Here is a 19,550-nt window from a genome sequence, read left to right on the forward strand (position 1 = left end):
TAGAGGTCGGTCTACTTCATCAGTGAGGTACTGTCTGAGACCAAAATCCGCTACCCGCAAATCCAGAAGCTACTGTACGCGGTGATTCTGACGCGGCGAAAGTTACGACACTACTTCGAGTCTCATCCGGTGACTGTGGTGTCGTCCTTCCCCCTGGGGGAGATCATCCAGTGCCGAGAGGGCTCGGGTAGGATTGCAAAGTGGGCGGTGGAGATCATGGGCGAGACAATCTCGTTCGCCCCTCGAAAGGCCATCAAGTCCCAAGTCTTGGCGGACTTTGTGGCTGAATGGGTCGACACCCAGCTTCCAGCAGCTCCGATCCAACCAGAACTCTGGACCATGTTTTTCGACGGGTCGCTGATGAAAACAGGAGCGGGCACGGGCCTGCTCTTCATCTCACCCCTCGAGAAGCACCTCCGCTACGTGCTGCGCCTCCATTTCCCGGCGTCCAACAACGTGGCCGAGTACGAGGCCCTGGTTAACGGGTTGCGCATCGCCATCGAGCTAGGGGTTCGGCGTCTTGACGCTCGTGGCGACTCGCAGCTTATCATCGACCAAGTCATGAAGAACTCCCATTGCCGCGACCCGAAGATGGAAGCCTACTGCGACGAGGTTCGGCGCCTGGAAGACAAGTTCTACAGGCTCGAGCTCAACCACATCGCTCGACAATACAACGAGACTGCGGACGAGCTGGCTAAAATAGCCTCGAGGCGGACAACGGTTCCCCCGGACGTCTTCTCCCGAGACCTACATCAACCCTCCGTCAAGACTGACGACACGCCCGAGCTCGAGAAGGCCTCGGCCCTGCCCGAGGCACCCTCGGCCGCCGAGGGTGAGGCACTGCGCGTCGAGGAAGAGCAGAATGGGGTCCTGCCGAATCAAAACTGGCATACCCCATACCTGCAATATCTCCACCGAGGAGAGCTACCCCTCGACAGAGCCGAAGCTCGGCGACTGGTATGGTGCGCCAAGTCGTTCGTCTTGCTGGGTGACGAAAAGGAGCTCTATCACCGCAGCCCCTCAGGCATCCTCCAGCGATGCATATCCATCGCCGATGGTCAGGAGCTATTGCAAGAAATACACTCGGGGGCTTGCGGTCACCACGCAGCGCCTTGAGCCCTCGTTGGAAACGCCTTCCGACAAGGTTTCTACTGGCCAACCGCGGTGGTCGACGCCACTAGAATTGTACGCACCTGCCAAGGGTGTCAATTCTACGCAAGGCAGACGCACCTGCCCGCTTAGGCTCTGCAAACAATACCCATCACCTGGCATTTTGCTGTGTGGGGTCTGGACCTCGTCGGTCCCTTGCAGAAGGCACCCGGGGGCTTCACGCACCTGCTGGTCGCTATCGACAAGTTCTCCAAGTGGATTGAGGTCCGACCCCTAAACAACATCAGGTCCGAACAGGCGATGGCATTCTTCACCAACATCATCCATCGCTTTGGGGTCCCAAACTCCATCATCACCGACAACGGCACCCAGTTCACTAGCAGGAAGTTCCTGGACTTCTGCGAGGACCACCACATCCAGGTGGACTGGGCCGCCGTAGCTCACCCCATGACGAATGGGCAGGTAGAGCGTGCCAATGGCATGATTCTGCAGGGACTTAAGCCGAGGATCTACAACAACCTCAACAAGTTAGGCAGGCGATGGATGAAGGAACTCCCCTCGGTGGTCTGGAGTCTGAGGACAACGCCAAGCCGAGCCACGGGCTTCACGCCGTTCTTTCTAGTCTATGGGGCCGAGGCTATCTTGCCCACAGACTTAGAATACGGTTCCCCGAGGACAAAGGCGTACAACGAACAAAGCAACCAGGCCAGCAGAGAAGACTCACTAGACCAGCTGGAAGAGGCTCGGGACATGGCCTTACTACACTCGGCGCGGTATCAGCAGTCCCTGCGACGCTACCACGCCCGAGGGGTTCGGTCCTCAGACCTCCGGGTGGGCGACTTGGTGCTTCGGCTATGACAGGACGCCCGAGGGCGCCACAAGCTCACACCTCCCTGGGAAGGGCCGTTCATCATCGCCAAGATTTTGAAGCCCGGAACATACAAGCTGGCCAACAGTCAAGGCGAGGTCTACAGCAACGCTTGGAACATCTGACAGCTATGTCGCTTCTACCCTTAAGATGTTTTCAAGTCGTTCATATACCTCGTTCTCTTTACATACACAAATAAAGTCTAACCATCAAGGAAGGGTCAGCCTTGCCTCGGCAAAGCTCGATCCTCCCTCGGAGGCTAGAAGGGGGGAACCCCCTCTGCGTCAAAATTTTCCTCGAAAAAAGTCTTTCTGCCAGAACATCTTTCGCGCTTTTCGACTACTTCGATAGTGGGATCCTGAAAACGACGGAGTACACGTAAGCGGCAAGGCCAACCAAGCCGAGGGACTCCTACGCCTCCGGGATACGGATACCTCACTCATCACCTTCTGCGATAAGTAACTCACGCTCGGATAAGCGATTCTGCTGACCGAACAAGTCTTAACGCTCGAAAACTTTTCTGCCGAAACGATTTTTCGTGCGTTCTCGACTATATCGATAACAGAATCCCGCGGACGAGCAAGAGTACACGTAAGCGGCGAAGGTCGACCGAGCCGAGGGACTCCTACGCCTCCGGGATACGGATACCTCACTCATCACCTTCCGCGATAAGTAACTCTTGCTCGGATGAGCGATTCTACTACCGACAAACAAGTCCTAATACTCGAAACAAGAGGAAAAGAAATGCAGCTTTATAACACGACAATGATATGTTTGGGCCTTGGCGGCCGCAAAAAACATACGCACACTACAGACAAACTGTTCCTGCAGGTTCAGACATCAATAGGGGGAGCAGCAGCACCCTCGGCATCGTCTCCACCTTTGGCGGAATCTGACCCGGCCTTGGACGGCGACACGAGCGAAGGATCTCCACCTCGAAGGAAGATGTCAGCACTGCGCCTGAACCATCACCGCCAGGGTCTCCTCCAGGAACCCGGCCCGAGCAGACGGCTGGACCGGCCGCTCCGTAGCCAGTCAGCTGTCCCCCGAGGACACCAGCCCAGCTCATGGCCTCGGCAGCCCGACTCCAGGGTTGGTCCCGCCAGTGGACGACCCGGCCAGGCTCCGGCTGCCGCTGCTACGCCTCCTCGACCTGGGAAGCCCCCTGCTCCTGGGCCGACGAAGCCCCCTTTTTTCGAGCCAACTCCGCCTCTGTCCATGCTGGCACCGCTGCCTCCGGCTCCGGCTCATCGCATAGCGGCCGAGGGTTTCTTTAACTGGGCAAGAGAAGCCTTGAGTGGCAAGGCCAACCGAGCCGAGGGACTCCTACGCCTCCGGGATACGAATACCTCACTCGTCACCTTTCGCGTAGGGCAACTCACACTTGGTTAAGCGGTTCAGCTAGCCGACACGCGAGACCTGGTGCTCGAGATGAGAAAGAAACACGGCTTTACGCCCAAATACACAGATGTTTAGGCCCCGACAGCCGCAATGAACATACAACGGCACTCAATATGCCATTACAAACGGAACTCCGGTTCCACTCCCGCGGGTATGAACAACCTCCACATCGGAGGGCCTGCGGGACGACAAGCTCCGGGTGACTCACCGCCGACCACTGCAGCAGCAATAACGACCTCCGGTCCAGGCGGCCAAACAGCGGTAGCGATGACCTCAGGGCAGACGCTGCTGCGACAAGGCCCTCGCCCACGTCCACACTCGAGGGGCGAGGACAAGCTATCAAAGCCAAAGAGCCGGAGGCCCGGAGCGCAGATGGCGCCAACGATCTCGTCGGCGATGAGGCCTTCTCCAGCTGCCACCACCTCAGCACCGACGACGGCAGCCACCTGCCCACCAGCAGATCCCCACTCAAGTCCTCCCGGACGAGTGAGCACCAGCCTCCGCATGGAGGCGTCGTGCCGGAGATAGGGCAGGACAGCCCAAGAACACGAACGCCGCCCTAGCAGCGCGCGACGTCTTGGGTGGTCCCCCGGTGCGTGCGGCGCAACAGCCGCCTGTACGGTGGACAGATAGCCACACTCCGCCCAGCGGTGGGAGGTGGCACCAGAAGATGTGCCAGAGCCAGCTGAGCCAGCGAACCAGGCATGCTAGAGCTGACGACGCTTGCGGCCGATCGGCCCCACGTTGTCGAAGTCCGCCCCCTCCGCAAGGCCGGTGAGCGCCCTCTCCCCTAAATGCTGAAGGAGGAGGTGGCCCGTCGGCCCGTACGAGAGGTAGAGCTCCGGCTCCGCTCACCCTCCGCCCTAGCAAGGATGATGAAGATCCTTGAAGCTAAGGGCGGGGCAGAGGCCGCAGCCCGGCTTGCTTCTCCCCACCATCGAACTGGTGGTCACCATCTTGGGTGACCATTGGTGAGGGGATGCAGCCGGGCTGCCTGATGAAAATCCTTGAAGCCGAGCGATGGCTGAAAGGTGCCAACCTCCACGAGGTTGCGCTCCTCCCACAACAAGACGAAGGCAACGCGGGGGCTCCCCATTCGGGGGCTCGGAAGGCGGAAGGGCGCGATGCATGAGGAAAGTGCGAAGGCGTGGCTACCACCCAGGAGGTCGATCCCTTTTTAAAGGTGACTCACCCCACTCGCGTCCTCAGGCGTCGCGGGCTAAGTCTTCACCAACGCGCTCAAAGGTCCTCCCCCTACGACACGGGGGCTGGGTCTCACGCGTCATATGAGCTAGCCCAGGACAGAAGAAGCCAAACCGCCGCGCGCGGAGCGTGTAACCGCCCAACGGTTACAAGCACTCCTCCATCTTCGCCTAAACCAGCGGGTGAAAGGGCAGACCGCCATGCAGGCGGCATGCAGCCGCACCACGAGGATGCACCCCTTCGACTTCGACGCATCCAACATGGAGTCCCAGGCCCACACGTCATGTAACCGGCGCGCCGGTTACTACATGTGAAAAACTGCACCGCCACTTACGCCAATGTTGCGCCTTCTCGACTGCGGAACCGATGCCACGATTCGAGGCAACCCTGCGCATGGACCAACAGTGCCAGCCGAGCACGTCGGTCACGGGTCAGTCAGCCGCGGGAGAAGGCGCGACGGTCGATATGGCCAAAAGTGGGCCGACAGTAATGGCGGCAGCAGACGGACGGAAGCAGCAGTCAAATCATCTACAGGCTCACATCCCCTCCTGGAGCAGCAGGAGAGCCCTCTCCCACGGCGTGAAGACGACGCACCCGTGTTCCATTCCTCGAACGGCTCGCGCAACGGCTGCCCCGCGAACCACTCGTCCCGTCGCATTAACTCTGCGGCAGGGCAGGCGACACCTTTGGCAGGCGAAGCGGGCGACGCTTCACCTCCGCCATAATGACCGCGTCAAAAAAGGTGTGCCACATCATTCAATTTCGTATCCTTTTCCTCTAGCCCTTTCTCTCTCTTGCTACAGGGACCGGGAAAGGGGATACTCCGAAAGGGATCCTTCTCTGCGAAGGAAGCGGGCCCCGAGCCCTCCTACTGATAAGGGGTTCGAAGGCTGGCCCCTCGGAAGGGTTCGACAGCCACCCTAGAGCACTCGGGCTCCGCGCCCACTACTGGTCAGAGGTTCGAAGGCTGGCCCCTCGAAAGGGTTCAACAGCCGCCTCAGGGCACTCGGGCTCCGCGCCCACTACTGATCAGGGGTTCGAAGGCTGGCCCCCCGAAGGGTTCGACAGTCGCCTCAGAACACGCAGAGCGGGGGATGACTCTGGGTACATCCGATACATGGCCGAGGCTCGGGCTACACTCCCGAGGTACCCTAGGATATTTCCGAGACTAGCAGGAGCGATTCTGTAAAGGAATCCCATCAAAGGGAGGCATCGAGCCCTCGGACTCTATCAAACGGGACCGGGTCCAGCAAATCACCTGCAGGTACTTTTGGAGCGCGCCTCTGGGCCACTAGCCAACCCTTATCGAACGGGGCACGGGCGTCCACTCGGATCACCCGTTAGCAACTCACTTGGAGACACCATGTTCGGCGCCCTCCGAGGGCAACATGGCGCTTTCCCCCCCTCCTCCTTGCGGAAAGGCGACGAAGGGGCGTATGAAAAAAGCCGAGTCAGTCCTTGACCGTCCTCACGCCCTGTGCAGAGGCTCGGGGGCTGCTCTCGCAAACCCGGCTTCGGCCAAACCTTTGACAGCGTCAACATACCAGCCCGAGAACTCGGAACCTGACTATGCACCCAAGCTATGACCAGTTCACATGAGGGAACAACCAGACCGGCCGAGGCATCACGAAAGGCATTAAGACCTCGAAGGAGTCAAACCACTCCTCCGAGGCCTCGGGGGCTACACCCGGCGGGTGCGCTCGCTCGCACCCACCGGAACAAAATGTAACCGAGAAAGGTCGGTCCCCTTGCAAAAAAGTGCGACAAAGCCTCCAAGCGAGTACCAACACTCCCTTTGAGGCTCGGGGGCTGCTGTCGGGGACCATAATTAGGGTTACCCCCAAGACTCCTAAACTCGGCTGGTAACCACCATCAGCACAATGCTGCAAAGGCCTGATGGGCGCAATTCAGGTCAAGGCTCCGTCCACTCAAAGGACATGATCTCACCTCGCCCGAGCCCAGCCTCGGGCAGGAACAGTAGACCAAGGCAGATTCACGCCTTGCCCGAGGGCCTCCTCAAGTAACGGGCACACCTTCGACTTGCCCGAGGCCCAGCTCGGGCAGGCTTCGCAGTGAAGCAACCTTGGCCAGATCGCCTCGCCAACTGACCGTATCGCAGGAGCATTCAATGCAAGGATCGCCTGACACCTTATCCTGACGCGCACTCCTCAGTCAACAAGGCCGAAGTGACCGTAGCCACTTCGCCCCTCCACTGACTGACCTGATAGGAAAACAGCGTCGCCTGCACTGCTCCGACTATTGTGCCACCCGCCAGGGTGAGGCTGACAGCCGCCGAGTCCAACCTCAGGTGCCATAGGAAGCTCCGCCTCGCCCGACCCCAGGGCTCGGACTCCACCTCGACCTCAGAAGACGGTCTCCGCCTCGCTCGACCCCAGGGCTCGGACTCAACCTCGACCTCGGAAGACGGTCTCCGCCTTGCCCGACCCCAGGGCTCGGAGTCCACCTCGACCTCAGAAGACGGTCTCCGCCTCGCCCGACCCCAGGGCTCGGACTCCACCTCGACCTCGGAAGACGGTCTCCACCTCGCTCGACCCCAGGGCTCGGACTCAGCCTCCACCTCGGAAGAAGGTCTCCGCCTCGCCTGACCCCAGGGCTCGGACTCCACCTCGACCTCAGAAGACGGTCTCCGCCTTGCCCGACCCTAGGGCTCGGACTCCACCTCGACCTCGAAAGACGGTCTCCGCCTCGCCCGACCCTAGGGCTCGGACTCAGCCTCGACCTCGGAGGAGTCACCGCCTCGCCCGACCTTGGGCTCAGACCGACCACGTTACAGGGGGCCCATCATTACCCTACCCCTAGCTAGCTCAGGCTATGGGAAACAAGATCGGTGTCCCATCTGGCTCGCCCCGGTAAACAGGTAATGATGGCACCCGCGTGCTCCATGACGATGGTGGTTCTCAGCCCCTTACGGAAGCAAGGAGACGTCAGCAAGGACCCGACAACCCTGACAGCTATGCTTCCGTAGGGTTTAGGCGCTCCTCCGACGACCACGACATCACATGAACAGGGCACCAACACCTCTCCGACAGCCACGTCGGCATGTACATAGGGCTCTGGCTCCTCTCTGCTAGACACGTTAGCACATTGCTACACCCCCCATTGTACACCTGGGCCTTCTCCTTACATCTATAAAAGGAAGGTCCAGGGCCCTCATACGAGAGGGTGGCCGCGCGGGAGAACGGGCTGACGGGCAGGCTCTCTCTCTCTCTCTCTCTCTCTCTCTTTCTCACTCTCCCTCGCGAACGCTTGTAACCCCCTACTACAAGCGCATCCGCCCTGGGCGCAGGACAACACGAGTTGCAGTTCCCTTTTTTGTTCCCCCTTGTGTTCCGTCTCGCGCCGACCCATCTGGGCTGGGACACACAGCGACAATTTACTCGTCGGTCCAGGGACCCCCCGGGGTCGAAACGTCGACAGCAGATGTTGGGGACTTGTTCTCAAATGCTAAGAGTTAAGAACAAGGCAACATAGAAAATGTTAATCGTTAATATCCTTCGTCCTCCGAAGCATTATTTCCCTTAGGATATAATGACTTGCGGACGAAGGTGATGAAGGTCATACCTTCATAAATTCATCAAACAATGACGAAGGATGAAATATAAAGAATGTAAAAGAAAATATGAACAATCATTTATTATTATTGAGCATAAACAAAAATATTATTGAACTACAAGTGTACCTTCAATCGGAAGGAAATGACAGTACAAGCGTGACGCAAAAAGCGAATGCTAAGTCCGCGTGAACAGTACGGGGGTACTGTTCACCTATTTATAGGCACGGGGTACGACCCATACAAAATTACATACATGCCCTTTACATTTGGTGATAATTCTATAGCACTCTACCGAGGTCAAAATGGCCTTTTCATCTTTAAGTCGGTTCCTTTTTCTGCGAACATGCCGAAGCTTTCCTGCTTGACAGCTTCGGCGCTGTGTCAACCTTTGTATCTTTTGAGCTTCTCCCTTGAAGACCTTCGGCGACGAAGCATAGACCCAACAGTAGCCCCTTTCGCGGTGCTAGATCGTTTTTCGTAACGAGCTTGATCCGTGAAAAAAGTCTCTTAAGCTTCGGGGAGCCGAAGGTCCAAAAAACACCTTCCCTGAGCTCGTTGCCGAGAAACGATTTAATTTCCCAGCACGTAGCGGTCCCACCTTGCAGAGTTTACTGTTTGTCCCTGCGTTCCACTGCGCAGCGAGCGCAAGCGGGTGTGCGCCTGGTGTAAAAATTCTGGCGCTTCGCCTTCTTACCTGCAGCACTATATAAACAGACGAGTAGGTGTGAAGTTACCACAGCATTCATTGCTATTTGCACTGTTTTCCTGCCAAAATTTTTAACCATCACCGAAGCTTGTCTGTTAGAACCGAACGAAGCTCCAGTTTGAAACCTGCTTCGGAGGAAGAAAATTTTAAAGTTTCACAAGTTCATAATTAAATGGCCAGAGTCCGCTCTACCGCCAGGGTTGAGCGCGAGGGGGAGGAAACTGAAGCTTCGGAGACCGTCCCTATCTCCGAAGCCATGCAACGATCCGGGCTAGTGACTTCGGAAAAGATTCCTATTGATGATGCAGAACAAGCAATCGCTGAAGCAGAAGGAGAAGATGCTGAGGAAACTGACTCCGAAGATGATTATCACCTTGCCACACCAAGCAAACCCAGCCATTTGGACTTCGGGAAATCTACTGTTTCGAAGGCTGATCTGTCCAAGATGGTAAAGTCAGGCTATTTTACTGAAAATCAAAAGAAGCTATTACGCTTCGGGGGAGAAGAGACTACCCCAAAGCCGGAGAAAGATGAAATTGTTATTTTTAAAAGCTTCCTAAAGGCTGGATTAAGATTCCCCCTTCATGGGATTATTGCAGAGATACTGAAGAATTTCGGAATCTATTTTCACCAGCTAACCCCTAACGCTATTGTGAGGCTTAGTGTTTATATCTGGGCACTCCGAAGCCGGGCGGTGGAACCGTTTGCGGACAGCTTTTGCCGAGTTCATGAACTGCACTATCAGACAAAGGCTAGAAAGGATGGATTACATGACAATTTTGGTTGCTATAATTTTGCTTATCGGAAAACTACGAAGTATCCTGTGATCAGCTACCGAAGCAAATGGGCAGCAGGGTGGAAATCGGAATGGTTCTATGTTAAGGTTGATGATGATAAAGAAAAGCTTGTGCAAAGTCCACTGGAACTGACCTTCGGAGAAACCCGCCCCCAGTGCCACATGTTACCAGAGGGTCCGACTCAAAAAGCAATGTATGAATTCAAAATTATTGCAGAGAATATCAGTACAAGGGACCTGGTCCAGGAGTTTTTGGCTTTCAAGGTTTTTCCTAGTGTAAAAGAGTGGGAAATGCCGAAGCTGAAGGAGGAGAAGAAAAAAGGTGAACTTGTATGTTTGCCTTACTACTTCAAATTTAAGAAATACTTTAAAACTCCTTGCCAAGAGTGGCTGGATATGATTGAAGTGATGTGCAACGAGATACTTGGCAATTATTCGAAAAAAGAAGATCAATTGATGACCGCAGCCTTCGGCACTCGACCGAAACGAAGGCTAAATCGAGTATTGGACGCCTTGGGTTTCGAGTACCCAGACTACGAAGATCTGAACAAAGGTGCCGGAGGCCAAAAAAGGAAAAGGGGAACTGAAGCCTTAGATGAAGGTGAAAAAGAGCCAATAAAGAAGAAAATTCCAAAGAAAAGGAAAGCTTCTTCTCCGAAGCAACAAATATCCGAAGCAGAAGAAACCCCCGCATCGCCTTCTGCTGCTGTTGTTGAGGAAATTCTGAAGGTAATGACTGAATCCTTACCTGCGAAGCTAAGTCCACTGGGTCCACAACTGACAAAGTTTTTTCAGAAGGACAAGGAGCCCGAGAAATCGAAGAAAACAATCAAGGCAAGGAAACAAAGAATCATTACCGTGACAGAGGTAATTGACAAAACGCCGCCAAGAGCTTCGGCCCAAAAAACACGAGCAGCTTTAGAGGGGGCAGATATTGAAATTGCACCTTCGGAGGCCGCAGCCGCCGAAGTTACCTCAGCTGAAGATTTGAATTTAGAGAGCACAATTGAACATATTGACCAAATGCTGCTAGACATGGCTGCAGAAGAAGCTGCCACTGCTGCCGAAGAGACTGTGACCGCAGCGTCAAAGAAAGGAAAAGAAATTGCTGATGAAGCTTCAAAAGACGAAGCCTTCGCGTTCCAAAACTTAGTTGGAGAACATCTAACAAAAGCTGAAATAGAAGAGCTTAAAGAGTATGCCCAATCCTGTGGATATAAACCTGGGGCACTCCTCTTCGGAGGCGTTGATGACGAGAAATTAGAGTGTATTCGGGACCAAACAGGGGCCAAAGTTATCAGTACTCTGTCCAAGAGTATTGGATTCCCGAAGCTAGAAACAGACATCAGCCGCTATCGACGACAACATATCGTTGGTAGTTTATTTTACTCCAACTTCAAGGTGAATGACTTGTCCCTTAACTTTTATTGCTTCTAATAAAAACATGTCTGACGAAGGTTGTGTTTATGTAGAGTATGCTATTGAGCAAAGCCTTGCAAATGCAGCAAGATCTTGAAGATAAAAAGCATGAAGTTATAATTGGAAATTTGGAAAACAAAATAAAGGAGCAATCAGATGCTTTTGAGAAAAAGAACTTTGAGCTCCAGGCAGCCGAAGGTTTACTGGCAGAAGCTGAAGCAAAAATATCAGAACTGAACACAAAGCTTCTCCGCCAGTCTGAGCAGTTCGAACGGGAAAAACAAGATCTCAATGCAAAACTTGAAGCCGAAGCTCAGCAAAATTCGGATTTGAGAAAACTACTGACAAATCTTCAAGAAAAATGCCTGGAGTTTAGCAACAAGTGCATTCAATGACTAAGAAAGATTTTTTACTCGGTTGGAGCCAGTAGTGGAAAATTTACCCCCTCAGCTGAAGATCTGCCAAAAACCTTCGAACACATTGAGGGGGAGATTGACGAACTCGACGAAGTCATAGCTGGGCATGGTGACTTCTGTGCCTGGGTGGCTTCTCGAGGGACTGCTGCAGCCTTCATGAAGGCTGGCTGTGATCATGGGAAAATTGTCAATAGGCCAAATTTTACTTTGTCACCATCAATCCTGGATGACATCCCTGATCTCGCCCGAAGCATCTCGAATCGATTTGTAAAAATGATATGGACAAAAGGTGGTCGAGAGAAAGCTGGAGACGAAGCTCGTAGCCACCTTGATCCAGTAAGAAATCATACCTTGTACTTACCTTTTCCTGTAAACTTGATTCTGACTTCCAACGACCTTATTCATGTAGGATGACGAAGCCGAAGCTGATGATCAAAAATAACGCCGAAGCCGAAGCTTCTTGGAGATTTAGATAGTAGACTGCAGACAGTACTTGAAAAACTTTTGAGACAACTTTTTGTAAATGTAAACAAAAACTTGTTTTTAATGTATGCTGTTCATACCTTGTAATATATCCTTAACCTCTCACTGATGTATGAGAAATGCTTTGATGTGGACGAAATTTCCTTTTTTGAGCCGAAGGCGAAAAAACACCTTCCCTTCTTTTCGTACGCAACGAAGCATAGAAAACAACATTTTCCTTTTTCCCGAAGCTCTTCCTTCATAAAAAACAACATTTTCCTTTTTCCCGAAGCTCTTCCTTCATAAAAAACAACATTTTCCCTTCTTCTTTGTGCACGAAGCTCTTTTTTTCCCTTTCTTTTTTCTCTTCTTGCCGAAGCAACCATTTTATGCGATGAAGATGATTATCCTACATATGCCTAGATGAATGTTTATGAATGCAAATGCGATGATGTAATGTGATGTGCAAATGAATGGCCAAACACGTATCCGAAGCCATATTCGTAACCATTATTTTCTTAAAAACAATCACACCTCAGCTCTGCATTCCCTTAGGAACGACTTTGGAGCTTCTTCGCCTTTACTTTTGGCGGAATCAGCGTTGACTTTTCGCTGTAAGCTCTGCATTCCCTTAGGAACGTCTTTGGAGCTTCTTCGCCTTTTACTTAGGCGGTATAAGCTCTGCATTCCCTTAGGAACGTCTTTGGAGCTTCTTCGCCTTTTACTTAGGCGGTATAAGCTCTGCATTCCCTTAGGAACGTCTTTGGAGCTTTTTTTTTCTTTTTGGCACTCGATGGTGCATTCTCAGCTTTTACATTTACATTCTTTGGGGGATTTTGCTCTTATAGAACTAAAAAAGAAAATTACACGTGTTGGCCCCATTAAAAACCTTTCTCCCCCTTCGGAAAGGAAAAGGGTGCCATGAAAGAAGAAATAAAAAATAAAAAATATGAAAAATTACATCAAATTATACATAATATCGCCGAAGCTCATCCGCATTCCAAGATCTAGGAATGTCATTGCCGTCCATATCTTTCAATCTGTATGAACCGGGTCTTGACGAAGATGCTACTAAGAAAGGCCCGTCCCATTTCAACTGCAATTTGCCCACTGTTTCCGGGTTGGCCACCCTCCGAAGCACCAAGTGCCCTGGCTCAATATTTTTTAGCCGAACCTTTCTATCCCGCCATTTAACTGTTTCAGCTTGATACTTATTGATATTCTCCACAGCTTGCAGTCTGATCCCTTCTAAAGCATCTTTTTCTATAGAATAAGCAGCTTCGGAATCTGATTCTGCCGAAGCTACTATCCTTATTGATCCGGTTTTAGCTTCCTCTGGAGTTATTGCTTCGTCACCGAATAACAACTTGAATGGAGTGAAGCCTGTAGACCTTGATGTTGTCGTGTTGTGGCTCCACACCACTTTGATTAACTGATCTGGCCATTTTCCTCTGGGTTGATTGAAGATTAACTTCATTATTCCTGTCATTATAATGCCGTTGGCTCTTTCAACGAGTCCATTTGACTCCGGGTGCCTAACTGATGCAAAATGGATCTTCGTACCAATTTGGTCACAGAAATCCCTGAAAGCTTCGGAGTCAAACTGTGTCCCATTGTCCACAGTGATGGCCTTTGGCACCCCGAAACGACAAACAATATTCTGCCAGAAAAACTTTTGGACGGTGGCCGAAGTTATTGTTGCTAAAGGCTTCGCCTCAATCCATTTAGAAAAATATTCCACAGCTACTACAACATACCTCAGGTTCCCTTGGGCCGGTGGTAACGGACCTAACAAGTCAAGGCCCCACCTTTGCAATGGCCAAGTGGGTTGTATGAGCTGTGTTAAGGACGAAGGTTGTTTTTGATCTCTTGCACATTTCTGACAGCCTTCGCACTTTTGAACCAATTCTGCTGCATCTGAAGCTGCCTTCGGCCAGTAAAACCCTTGACGGAAAACTTTTCCAAGTAACGGCCTAGATCCGATGTGAGATCCACACAGGCCTGCATGTATTTCTTTCATTAACTCTATACCTTTGGCTCTGGATAAACATTTGAGCAGCGGAGCACAAACTCCATGTTTGTACAACTCCCCTTCTATCATGACATATGGACGAGCTCTTGCTTCTATCCTCTTGTTATAAGCTTCGTCATCTGAAAGAAATTTACCCTGAAGGTAGGAGATGATCTCGGTTCTCCAATCTTCGCTAAAAACAGGAGATATATTAAGAACTGCTCTTTCAAGAAGTTCCACCGAAGGTGCTTTTATTGTTTCAAAGAACACATCCGAAGGTAAAGGCAGCCCCTGTGCTGCTGACTTAGCTAGCAGATCAGCATGCTCATTTTGTCCTCTAGGGATATTTTTGACAGAAAACCCTTCGAAGGAAGCTTCGACTCTTCGAACCATATCCAAATATTTTTCAAGCTTCGGATCCTTAGCCTTACAACTTTTGTCAATATGACCCGAAACAACCTAGGAATTAGTTTTAAGTATGGCCCTTCTGATTCCCATTGCTTTTAACTTCCGAAGACCTAGAACCAATGCTTCGTACTCAGCAATGTTATTTGTGCAATTAAAATCAAGCTTTGCCGCATAACAAATTTTGACTTTGGAAGGTGAAACCAACACAGCAGCCGCTCCTGCTCCAAAGGTTCCCCAAGATCCATCACAAAACACTGTCCAGGCTTCGTTGTCTTTATTCGTTTCCTCCTCCTGAGCCCCTGGCGTCCAATCAGCAATAAAGTCTGCCAGTGCCTGTGACTGAATCAAAGATCTATGAACATACTCAATACAAAATTCATTGAGCTCTGCAGCCCATTTTCCAATCCTTCCAGTAGCTTCTCGATTCCTCATAATATCCTTCAGAGGTTGTGATGAAGGAACAATTATGTTGTAAGCTTGGAAATAATGCCGAAGCTTCCTGGAGGCCATCAAGACAGCATACAATACCTTCTCCAGCTCTGTATAATTTTTCTTTGACAAACTAAGAACCTCGGATACAAAATATATTGGGGCCTGCCTCTTTACTTGACCATCAAGCTTCTCCTGGACAAGCGCTGCACTTACCGCTGAGTGCGAAGCTGCCACATATAATAACAAAGGAGCCCCTGGCATTGGTGGAGTCAATGTTGTTAGATCTATTAAATACTGTTTCAGCTCTTCGAAGGCCTTCTGCTGGAGTGGTCCCCATTGAAAAACTTCGGCTGATTTCAGCACTTCGAAGAATGGTAAGTTTCTCTCTGCTGATCTGGATATGAATCTATTGAGAGATGCCAATCTTCCTGTCAATCTTTGAGCCCCCTTCTTTGTAGTTGGTGGCTCCATCCGAAGTATAGCTTCAATTTTACTTGGATTAGCTTCAATCCCCTTTGTTGAAACCAAGCATCCAAGAAATTTCCCCTTCTTCACTCCGAAGACGCATTTTTCTGGATTTAACTTTAAGCCAGCCTGCCTGAAATTGGCGAAGGTCTCCTGCAGATCAGCAATATGATTCTCCTGCTTCGTGCTTTTGACAATGATGTCATCAACATAAGTTAACACGTTTCTGCCTATTTGAGATTGGAGAACCTTCGCAGTCATTCGGCTGAAACTTCCTCCAGCGTTTTTGAGCCCCTCAGGCATCCGAAGATAGCAATATGTGCCACTTGGAGTTATGAAGCTAGTCTTCGGCTCATCTTCCTTCTTCATCCAAATTTGATGATAGCCTGAATAGCAGTCTAACAGACTCACGAGCTCTGACGAAGCTGCTGCATCAACTAAAGAGTCTATCCTTGGTAGTGGGAATTCATCCTTCGGACAAGCCTTATTAAGATCTGTAAAATCGATGCACATTCGCCACTTGCCATTGGCCTTTTTTACCATAACAGTATTAGCCAGTCATTCTGGGTACTTCACTTCTCTGATAACTCCTGCACTGAGGAGTCTTTTGACTTCGTTGCGAGCACCTTCGGCCTTATCATCTGACATTTTCCGAAGCCTTTGCTTTCTGGGTCTGAAGGATGGATCGACATTGAGCGAGTGCTCGATAACATCTCTATTAACTCCGCAGAGATCATTGGCTGACCATGCAAAAACATCCTTGTTATTGAACAAAAACCTTATCAAGGTTTTCTCCTGCTCTTCGGATAACTGAGAGCCTAACAGCACCTTCTGTTCTGCTATGTCCTCACATAAGAGCATAGGCTTCGGCTGGTCTGCTGAAGCTGCTTTCTCCCTTCTGAATTTGTACTGTTCACAAGCTTCAGCTCCATCTATGTTATGGATTGCTTTTGAGTCAGTCCAATTACCTTCGGCCCTTCTTGCAGCTTCCTGACTTCCATGGATAGCAATGGGTCCCTGATCCGAAGGTATCTTCATGCAAAGATAGGCAGGATGAAGGATTGCTTCGAAGGCATTGAGAGTACCACGACCAATAATTGCATTGTAAGGGTATTCCATGTCAACAATGTCAAACACAACTTGCTCAGTTCTAGTGTTGTTGATGAACCCGAAGGTCACTGACATGGTGATCTTACCCAATGCTACGATCTGTCTTCCTCCGAAGCCACAGAGAGGATGTGTAGCATCATGAATCTTATCTTCTGGCTCTTGCATTTGTCTGAAGGCCTTAGCAAATATGATGTCAGCTGCACTGCCTGTGTCAACTAAGACATTGTGGACCAGAAATCCTTTGATAACACAAGAGATAACCATGGCATCATTGTGTGGGTAATCTTTGAGCTGAAGGTCCTCTTGGGAGAAGGTAATAGGAATGTGAGACCATCTTGACTTGATGAAGGGTCCTTGCACCCCAACATGCTGTACCCTTCTCTGTGCTTCCTTCTTCTGTTTCTTGTTAGCTGGCTCTGAGGACGAGCCACCTGTGATCGGGAGCACCAGCTTCGGGTCCGAAGCAGCTCCAGCTTGGTCATTGAACGAAGCCATCAGCTCAAAAAGTGGAAGTGAGTTCACCGGAGGCGGGCGCCAATGTTGGGGACTTGTTCTCAAATGCTAAGAGTTAAGAACAAGGCAACATAGAAAATGTTAATCGTTAATATCCTTCGTCCTCCGAAGCATTATTTCCCTTAGGATATAATGACTTGCGGACGAAGGTGATGAAGGTCATACCTTCATAAATTCATCAAACAATGACGAAGGATGAAATATAAAGAATGTAAAAGAAAATATGAACAATCATTTATTATTATTGAGCATAAACAAAAATATTATTGAACTACAAGTGTACCTTCAATCGGAAGGAAATGACAGTACAAGCGTGACGCAAAAAGCGAATGCTAAGTCCGCGTGAACAGTACGGGGGTACTGTTCACCTATTTATAGGCACGGGGTACGACCCATACAAAATTACATACATGCCCTTTACATTTGGTGATAATTCTATAGCACTCTACCGAGGTCTAAATGGCCTTTTCATCTTTAAGTCGGTTCCTTTTTCTGCGAACATGCCGAAGCTTTCCTGCTTGACAGCTTCGGCGCTGTGTCAACCTTTGTATCTTTTGAGCTTCTCCCTTGAAGACCTTCGGCGACAAAGCATAGACCCAACAGCAGACGAAGAAGAAGAAGAAGCCTACTTTGATGATCGCGAGCAGTTTGCCCCGCCTCCCTACCATGGGGATCCGGGTCAATCATCCTCTCACCCTCCGCCCCAGGATCCTTCTGGAAGTGCTTCTCCCCCGGATCAGTCTGGGGAAGAACACTTCGCATCTCACTTGGCGCACTATTTCTTTGCTCTGCATCAGCCTCCTACTAACTGGTGATCTTTGTGTTGGTGGCTCTCTCCTCTTTTGGTTCTTATTGCCAAAAAGGGGGAGAAGGTTTCTTATCTTGGCAGTACCTTCTATTTATGTAATGAACATCGGTTTGTAATAATTATTAGTCTATCTTGTGATGCATGCATGGCTCTGAAGCCATAAACTTTTTTTTATGTTGTGATGAGATGTGATATCATTATTGTAATAGCAGTAGTAACTTTTCATATCTTATGCTATGCAATAATGAGCTTGTATGTGTAATTTTACTCTTTCTATCATCACACTCTATAATTGTGTTACATCCCTCATTGTTTTTGTGTATGGTGTTGATTGTTCACTCTCTCTAAATATGCTGCAAATTGACATATCAAGTCAATATTAATATCACAAAACTCATGCACGTATTTAGGGGGAGCTACTCATACACAAATACTTTTATCTCGCAAGTACTCGTAATTTTTAATTTTTATCTCTACTCTAGTTTGTTTTGGCATCAATCACCAAAAAGGGGGAGATTGTAAGTGCAATCAACCCTAATTGAGGGTTTTGGTGATTAAATGACAAAACAAACAGAGATTCTAACAAGTTTGCTCCTAGCATGTACACAATAATTCTACAGACAGGAGAAGCACAGATCTTACGAGCATAAAAATAGAAAGCACAGCGGATTTAAAATTCCACATCAAATGGCGTGCTCCAAGTGCTTTGAAACAACGGCAGTGCTCAATTTATAATTCTTGAGTCATAGGAATCGCCGTGCAATTAAGAGGGATCCGCAATGGTTAAGTAAGTCATGCAATGAGCTAAGATCAAAATCCTTTAAAATCATCTTCGAGAACATTTTTCCAGATCATGAATGCCCTTGAGAAAAACCAATTTTACTTCCCACAAAAACTCCACTTTTGTTCTCTTCAAAATACTCAAAATTTGGTTTCAGCCCTGGAAACCGGTTCAACCGGTCCTGAAACTGGTTCAACCGGTTTTGGGACTGCTCCTCTGCCATCCCTGCTCTGGCCTGTCTGACAGTCAGAGCTGTCAGAAAAGTCATTGCATATCTTTTGGGAAAACCGGTTCAACCGGATTTTTTCCTACTCAACCGGTTTTGAGTCCGGTCGAGACTCCGGCTCAGTAGGTTAGTGAACCGGGATCTCCCTGGTAGAAACCGGTTCAACCGGTCTGAAAACCGGTTCAACTGGTTTTTACCCCTTTTCTCCCAACGACTGCCAACTTTTGGGGGATCCTTTATATACCCCCTCACACTCTCTCTCTCTTATTTACTCCTGCCTCTCCCATGAAATCTGGGCTGACCAAACTCTCAACAAGTGCATTCGTTTCACCTCTCACACCTGCAATCGCATCTCCTTCAATCATTTGAAGGACCCTTGGTGTGAGGTGAACTCGATCTAACACGCTGTTAATTTCATCTCGATTCTCCTATTCTCTTTGTTCTTGAGCTCATTGCAAACTTAACCTTGTGCAGATTTGTTACTCTTGGAACCTCATGTTCCTTGATGGTTAGAGGTTGCTTGGGAGTCTCCAAATTTGTGGACGACCCCAAGAAGTTTGTATCACCCGCTCTTTGAGCATATTTGAGAAGAGATTGCCTTGACCTTTGTGGTCGGCTTGTGGAGGATTAGGGTTGGAAAAGACCCGGCCCTTTGTGGGATCCTCAACGAGGAGTAGGACACCTTTGTGGTGGTTGCCGAACCTCGGGTTATATTGCGTGTTCTTGTGTATTCTTGTTAAGTGCTTTAAATTCGTTAGTTGGTTCATATTATATATCCGAGTAGATTTTGTGTAGGGCAAGTCGTTAGCAAAATTCTTCACTACTTCATATTTGTTTAACA

Source organism: Zea mays, chromosome 8 (genome assembly GCF_902167145.1).
Source record: "Zea mays cultivar B73 chromosome 8, Zm-B73-REFERENCE-NAM-5.0, whole genome shotgun sequence".
In the NCBI taxonomy this organism is placed as follows: Eukaryota; Viridiplantae; Streptophyta; class Magnoliopsida; order Poales; family Poaceae; genus Zea; species Zea mays.